The 7,580-nt window shown below is 33.0% G+C and overlaps 1 long non-coding RNA gene across 1 annotated transcript; it reads right to left on the bottom strand.

Annotated features, from left to right (window-relative positions):
- Nucleotides 1-748: 748 nt before the first annotated feature.
- Nucleotides 749-3,324, bottom strand: LOC143244721 (uncharacterized). Its single transcript, XR_013025291.1, has 3 exons — nucleotides 3,106-3,324; nucleotides 2,208-2,355; nucleotides 749-1,200 (listed from the first exon to the last, which is right to left on the bottom strand). It is a non-coding gene; the product is annotated as an uncharacterized LOC143244721 (long non-coding RNA).
- Between the last annotated feature and the right edge of the window lie 4,256 nt (nucleotides 3,325-7,580).

Genomic DNA, 7,580 nt, shown 5'->3' with positions numbered 1-7,580 from the left:
TAACAAATAAATACAAAATGAACAAAACTTTTATTTATTGTTTTAGGCCAAAAAATTCTCAAGAAAGTTACTATTATATCTAGACATCAATACTATACATTCAAGTGCATCCATTAGGAAAATGATGCACTGATAAGAAAATTTAAAAATAAATCCAAATACATTATTGTGGTTGTTATTATTTGACTAAACTGTACATGAAAAGATGACTAGTGTGGTTGCCATTAAGCTCAAAGCTACACAATGGGTTGTCCACCATATATTGAAGCTCAATTTTAGCATTGTAAGCCTGTTGACTTACTACTGAGTCATGAGGCTGAAAAGGTTAAACATGAAGTTTATAAAATGAAAGATTTTTTTCTCTATAAAATGAGAATATCATTTCATTTCCTAGGTCAATGGAAAGGAGAAAATCAATATGCCTTGCACTGCTTTAAAGTAAGGTTATAAAAACTAATGCGGGAATTCAACATGGTTGATTGATGTCTAACTACATTACCTAACAATTACTCAATCAAACAAATAAAAAAATAACAACAAAAGAATTAAATCATTTACCTTCTTTCAGAACTTAAATGCAACAGCTGGTACACTTTCTGAAGCAGCATCTATGATGTTATCCTGATTGTTTCCAAGCTGCAAGAATTATTCACCAAACTGCACATTTTTACTATATGGCTGGCAACAAATAATTTTAATCCTGTCCCACTTCTCCTTAATGGCAACTTTATCTAAGTGCTCTATATAAATAGTTTAAGGAAAATTTTGGTTACTAGTTAAAATCAAATGTTGATGATTTAACTGAGACAGAAAGCATTATGATATATTTAGTTATTTAATTAGTTTGAATCAGAGAAGTTAGTTTAATTGTTAAGATTTTACAGATAGTGATATAGAATTATTTGTCATTATAAACCTTGAAATATATTGGAAAATAAACAAAATCTAAATCTACTAAATGTTACTTGTTTTTGGACTACATCAACATTCTTTATACAGCTATAAAAGAAAAAAGAAAAACAAGCTTGAGAATAAAATCAACCACTTTCTGTAAACATTCGAACACCCATATTATTTTTTCCATTCCTACAATCAGTTGGGGTCATAAATACTACAGTTGAAAGAAAAGTCAAGTGCTGTTTATTCCTGGGCCACAATGATCGTCCCACCAAAACTTCAATTGTTGCATATCCAAAGTTTCTTTAGAAAGCATAATACAAGCTCTCAGTCATTTCAATAAATAGTTAAAATTTCAGTTTAACTATACACTTTTTGCCTCATTTGTTCATTATAAGAAATTTTCTGCAGTAACAGCAAAAACATTTTAGTAAGATAATATTTTTTTATTTACTTAAAATGTTTTCAAGGAAGATAACATTTCTTAATATTATAAAAATTTTCAATAGTAAGATGAGATGTTTTAAAACTCTTATGACCAGAAATTATTTTGTAACCTTAATTTTTAAATCAAACAATGAACATACTCAGATAAGCAACTGATGCAATAAACTAAATTACATTGATATCTAAATATTAAATGAACTACAAATTAATATATCACTTGTTTAAAGAAGTTTTACAATAAAATTCATTTATAAGAATAAACTTAGTGATTAAAAGTTAAAAAATTACTCATTTATCAACTGATATTATCAACCACACGAATCACCATTATTTCTGTAATTTCAATAAGCCCTACGGAAGCCAGTTCTCTATAGCAAATTCATACATTTGGTCATTTTTACACAAGAGAATTCTCAGAATTATCCTCTACTCTTTTTATTTAGTTGAGTTCATAAATTGACATTGCAATGAAAAAAAACATTAATAACTTTTAAAATATGTCATGGATTTACTTTACTTTTGTTTTACATTCTTGCATACTACATACCATTTATGTTAAAAAACTATTTTAATAAGAATATAACTTTCAAAATCAACAATTATTAAAAAAAAACAAATTTAGTAACTGAACAACCAAAATTAGGAAAACGTTTTTTTTTTAGAACCACCCCACTGTTTAACAAAATAAACACTTTAGTCCTTTGACATTCTTTTCTTGTTAGACCAGACTTTCAGTTTTATTTCTGTGATTTTGTTCAAGATTTCATTGCTGGTACTTAATATAATACATTTACCAAGTTGAAAAGTTTAGTTATTTAATATACAAGTCATGACAACATAATTTTCCTTTAAGACTGACTTACCAATATCAAGATAACTGATAAGGCTAGCCTTTTCCAACTGAAACTCTGCTTCAAGTCTCCAAGACTTATCTGAAGAACCAATCAACCATCTGCTGGTTGTTACATCTGAATAACCATGAAGCATATTTTCAACTTGATACTTCTCATCCTGGAAAAAAACCCAACAACAACAAGAATTATATATATATATCAGAACTGTAACAAAGGGTAGATTTTGACCTTCCAAGGTTTGGATCACATTATCAAATGAAGGTTCAAACCTTTGATGGTACTAATTTGAATGACGCATTGATGATATTACCACAATTATTAATTTATGTTTGATTGAAAACCTTTTCATTTCCTATATAAATGAAATAAAACATTCACATATAGTTTAAAAATACATACTTTTATATCAAATACATCAAAAGACCAAATTTTCTATGTAATCACATAAGTTTAACATTAAAACATTAATAGTTTCAAAGGAATAGTATAATTATTCTTAGTTTTTTAATTCATTATTAACTGCTTCTCTAATTATACTTTATACTGAACTGTACATTTGTCCTTACCTATGTATAATAGTAGAAAAATATTCACAACAGATAAAATGCTTTTGTACAAACTGATATCATGTGACGGTTACTCTTTTACACAACAAAACATTCCTAATGTAATTTTAGTACTATTAGTATTTTCAAGTTCTAGTTCTACTATCGTACTAGAACATGGAACTTTGCCCAAGTTTCATGCATATTAGTTTATAGATCTTCTGCTTCTCTTTATTTTTGGTATAATACAACGAATAATTTTTACATGCCTTATTTCCTAAAATCGTGCAGTAGTTTCAGATAAGTAAAACAATTTTAAATAATACCCGAGAACTGAAAGAAATGACATAATGTAAACGTACTACACCCATTTCCTGAATTTTGTGATCGAAACTTTTCAATTTTTCGCGAAATTATCATTACTACCCTCTTACAAACACAACTATAAAACACCAGAATAATTAAATGATGATAATATTATTTTATAATACGTTTTAATCCAATTTAAATATAACTATTTACATCTATGCACGAATCCAACACAATGTTAAAATGATCGAAATATATTGTGCAAGCCACATAATGAGATAAATCATTTCACAAGTTCTCAGTTACAAGTATTGAGGAAAAAGTCTGTGCTTAAACTTTCAGAACATATTTTCTCTAATACTAGAGGTCCGACATGGCCAAGCGTGTTGAGGTGTGCGACTTGTAATCTGAGGGTCGCGGGTTCGCATCCCTGTCGTGCCAAACATGCTCGCCCTGTCAGCCGTGGGGGCGTTATAACGTCACGGTCAATCCCACTATTCGTTGATAAAAGAGTAGCCCAAGAGTTGGCGATGGATGGTGATGACTAGCTGCCTTCCACTGCTAAATTAGGAGCGGCTAGCACAAATAGACCTCGAATAGCTTTGTGCGAAATTCAAAACAAACAAACAAACTAATATTAGTTTGAATTCGCATTGTTTTTATTCCAGCTTTTAAACATATAACCCTCTTTCTAATACTTTGTTGGAAAAGAAAGTGTTAAATGCTGTTTAAAACTATGTTTTACGACATCTCATATACACATACATCTAACAACAGCAAATCACAAGTTATTTTAATAAATAAAATCAAGTCTCCATGTGTAATTAACCATTTTTATTGTTAAAATATGGAAAAAAGACCTACAGGAGGTAAAAATTATAATAATCTAGGCATTTAAGGTTTCTTGTTTCTCTATCTGCTTTTTAGATAAAGCCAAATTGAGCTATCTACTGTATCTACGGTGGAGAACTGAATCATGGAGTTCAGCATTGTAAGTGCGTAGATATGTCGTTGTTCCAACTAACGCAGAAAAAGATAAGAGGGTATATACAGTAACGCACATGCCTTATAAACGATGCGTAATAGTTAATTAAAAATAATATAATTGTTTATTTCTTTAATTACTAGCTGGAATGCCCTTTTCCTGGATGGAATTAATCTAAATTCATAAATAATGAAAGGTCATCTTAGGGCATGAAAAGTTGCTTCCATTATATGTAATTGTAAAAACACAAAAGGCCCATAAAAAGTGCAAAATACAAAATATGAAGCCATAAATTTGCATGTATCTCCACATAGATCTAACAAATGTCATGCCAAATTTGGTGAAGATCCCTCAAGAGAGTGCAAAGTAGTGATAAATGACGCCCATAAAATTCACAATACTCGATATGCAAAATTCAAAATTTGTATATATTTCCGCATGGGCTGAATTAACCTCCATACCAATTTTGGTAAAGATCCATTCACACCCTTCTTGATGAGAGAAACCTACTTTAAATAAAAATGAACCTCATAACGGCTGGTATGGGTATTAAAACTGTTATTGATAAGCAGAGAACAACGTTTCGACCTAAGACGTTTCTCTACTTATCAGTAACGGTTTTAATATCCATACCAAACGTTTTAAGATGCCCTCACACCCTTCGAAGTAGTTCATAAATGTACAACAGACAGTACTATTATACTTACGGTATATAGGCTAGCTGGAGTACCCGTCCTTGGAAATTATGCAAATTCATAATTAATAAAGGCCTGGCATGGCCAAGCGCGTAAGGCGTGCGACTCGTAATACGAGGGTTGCGGGTTCGCGCCCGCGTCACGCTAAACATGCTCGCCCTGCCAGCCGTGGGGGTGTTATAATGTAACAGTCAATCCCACTATTCGTTGGTACAAGAGTAGCCCAAGAGTTGGCGGTGGGTGGTGATGACTAGCTGCCTTCCCTCTAGTCTTACACTACTAAATTAGGGACGGCTCGGTGCAGCAGGCTAACAACCTACTCACTTAAATCCCTGTTGAAGAATCCGCAAGCGATTGCGGCCCTATGTTCCTTGATGGAATCTAATGGTGATAACTAATAATTAATAAAAGATTATCTTCAGACAAAGAAGTGCCAAATAAAAGCCACCGATAAAGGCATATTTAGAAAATGTATGTATTCCCGCATTAATTTAATGAACCGTCATACCAATTTTGGTGTAGGTCCATGTATACCTTGCGAAATAATTACATGGATGTATAACAAACAACAGACTGCTACAGATAGTACTATTATATATATGACATTACAAGCAACTGACGAAAAGCGGTTTCTCGAAACTTCATTGTTAAATATATTTAAAAGTATTTCTTTGACACTTTAAATTGTACAGTAAGACAGGCTTCAACGTTCTGCAGACTAATACTATACAAGTACTGTTTATATTCTAGTAAAGGCCTGTCTGCTCTATCCTAGATTACACACTGCTGATGATCAGTATGAATACTAAATAGTTAATTAACATTAAAAAAATAGAAATCACATGTTTAAAACTAGTCACGGAATGTAATTCATCCATCCAAAATAAGACTCTATTACACTTCACAAGCCTCAGCAACATTACAGAACACCAACGGTACTTACAAACAAAATTCTTCATTAGGACCTTGAAGTGCAACGATTTTTAATTTACCTTTTGTTATTGGAATATTTCAGCTTCATAATACCCCGCCAATATAACCAGACAGGGGAATGCCTACAAGGCATCCTAGGAGAAAATATTGAGTAGGTAGGTGATATACAGCGCCAACAAAAATAGTTATTCACAGCCAAGTTTCAGACACACTTTTACAGAATAAAGATATGGCGTCACCGGAGATCTGTGTAAATCATCCTGGACAAAAAATGTAAGAGAAATTAAAAGTTTAATATAAAGCTGACGAAAAGCTTTATAATATAAAGCGCCACAATCATAATATTTGCAAGTGACTTACAATTTGTACTGCATAAAATTCAAAGTGGATGGTCATCAGATTGATGTCGGAAAGCGAAGTACAACATGATAGTTCATTACCTGAATGGGTGTGCCAGGCCATGCAGAAGTAAAGCAAAATGAGGAAGTTGCAGACTATTTTAGTGATGTAAACTAAGTTATGTTTATGTGAATGTTCGGCATCTGCTTTCTGCCAGTTGAATAATTACTTGCAGAATAAAAACCAAAGAAAGACTGAGTGCTCTTACTTTAACACGTAATCTTTATGACATTGCAAGCAATCTGAAACTGTGCGTAAGTTATTTATGGAGCAAAAGAATGGGGTTTGCTAATATATTGTTTTAATACTGTTTTAGAACGTAAATGATAGCCAATGGTTGAAACTGATAATAAGCTATCTTTGTATAATTAATAACTTCTCTACATGTAAATGATAGAGTTTGTTTTGAAGTTTGCGAGGGCTATTTGCACTAGTCGTCCCTAATTTAGCAGTGTAAGACTAGAGGGAAGACAGCTAGTCAACAACACCCACCGCTAACTCTTGGACTATTCTTTCACCAAAGAATAGTGGGATTGACCGTAATATTATAATGCTTCCACGATTGAAAGTGCGAGCGTGTTTGGTGTGACGAGGATTCGAGCCCGTGAATCTCAGATTACGAGTCGAGCGCCCTAACCACCTGGTAGAGTGCTTTGTTATAATAAAACAAACATTCTTATGCTTATTTTAGTATATTTCCCAGTGCAATGATACAACATGGGGTGTTTGTGGATTTTACGGGGACAACTATACTAATGTTTAATCTGTATTTCATGCAAAATTACTTCCAGCTTTAATCTAATAACACCTATATTTTACAAATTTTCTGGGTGGGACATGCCTCTAAACTCCCATAGCACTAGCATACTTTATTTAGTTTAGTTAGTTATCATCATTAGATTCCATCTAGGAACATAGGGCCGCAATCGCTTGCGGATTCTTCAACAAGTATTTAATTTAGTAGGTTGTTAGCCCACTGCACCGAGCCGTCCCTAATTTTGCAGTGTAAGACTAGAGGGAAGGCAGCTAGTGATCACCACCCATCGCCAACTATTGGGCTACTCTTGTACCAACGAACAGTAGGATTGACGGTCACATTATAACGCCCCCACGGCTGGGTGGGCGAGCATGTTTGACGCGACGCGGGCGCGAAACCGCAACCCTCGGATTACGAGTCGCACGCCTTACGCGCTAGGCCATACCAGGCCTAGCATACTTTACATGTTTATTTTTCTTTGTACAATATGTTTTGGCTTTTGATCTCAAAAAATAAAACCCCCTATAGAAACATTCCATGTACGGGCCTAGATATATCTCTATCTCACAGTTGGCACAACTCTCCTGACAAGATATGAACCTAATAAAGCGAAGATGGCAACCATGAAAGGTATTTATCAACAATAAACATGTAGAACATGAGAAGATTAAAATCTAGTACAAACTCAACTCGGATATTATTAATCACTTTGGTCTATTTGCATCAGCCAAACACAATCAAATGAAATTTCTACAATAT

This window comes from Tachypleus tridentatus, chromosome 2, assembly GCF_004210375.1.
Source record: "Tachypleus tridentatus isolate NWPU-2018 chromosome 2, ASM421037v1, whole genome shotgun sequence".
In the NCBI taxonomy this organism is placed as follows: Eukaryota; Metazoa; Arthropoda; class Merostomata; order Xiphosura; family Limulidae; genus Tachypleus; species Tachypleus tridentatus.
This window is presented reverse-complemented; position numbering and strand designations above follow the sequence as displayed.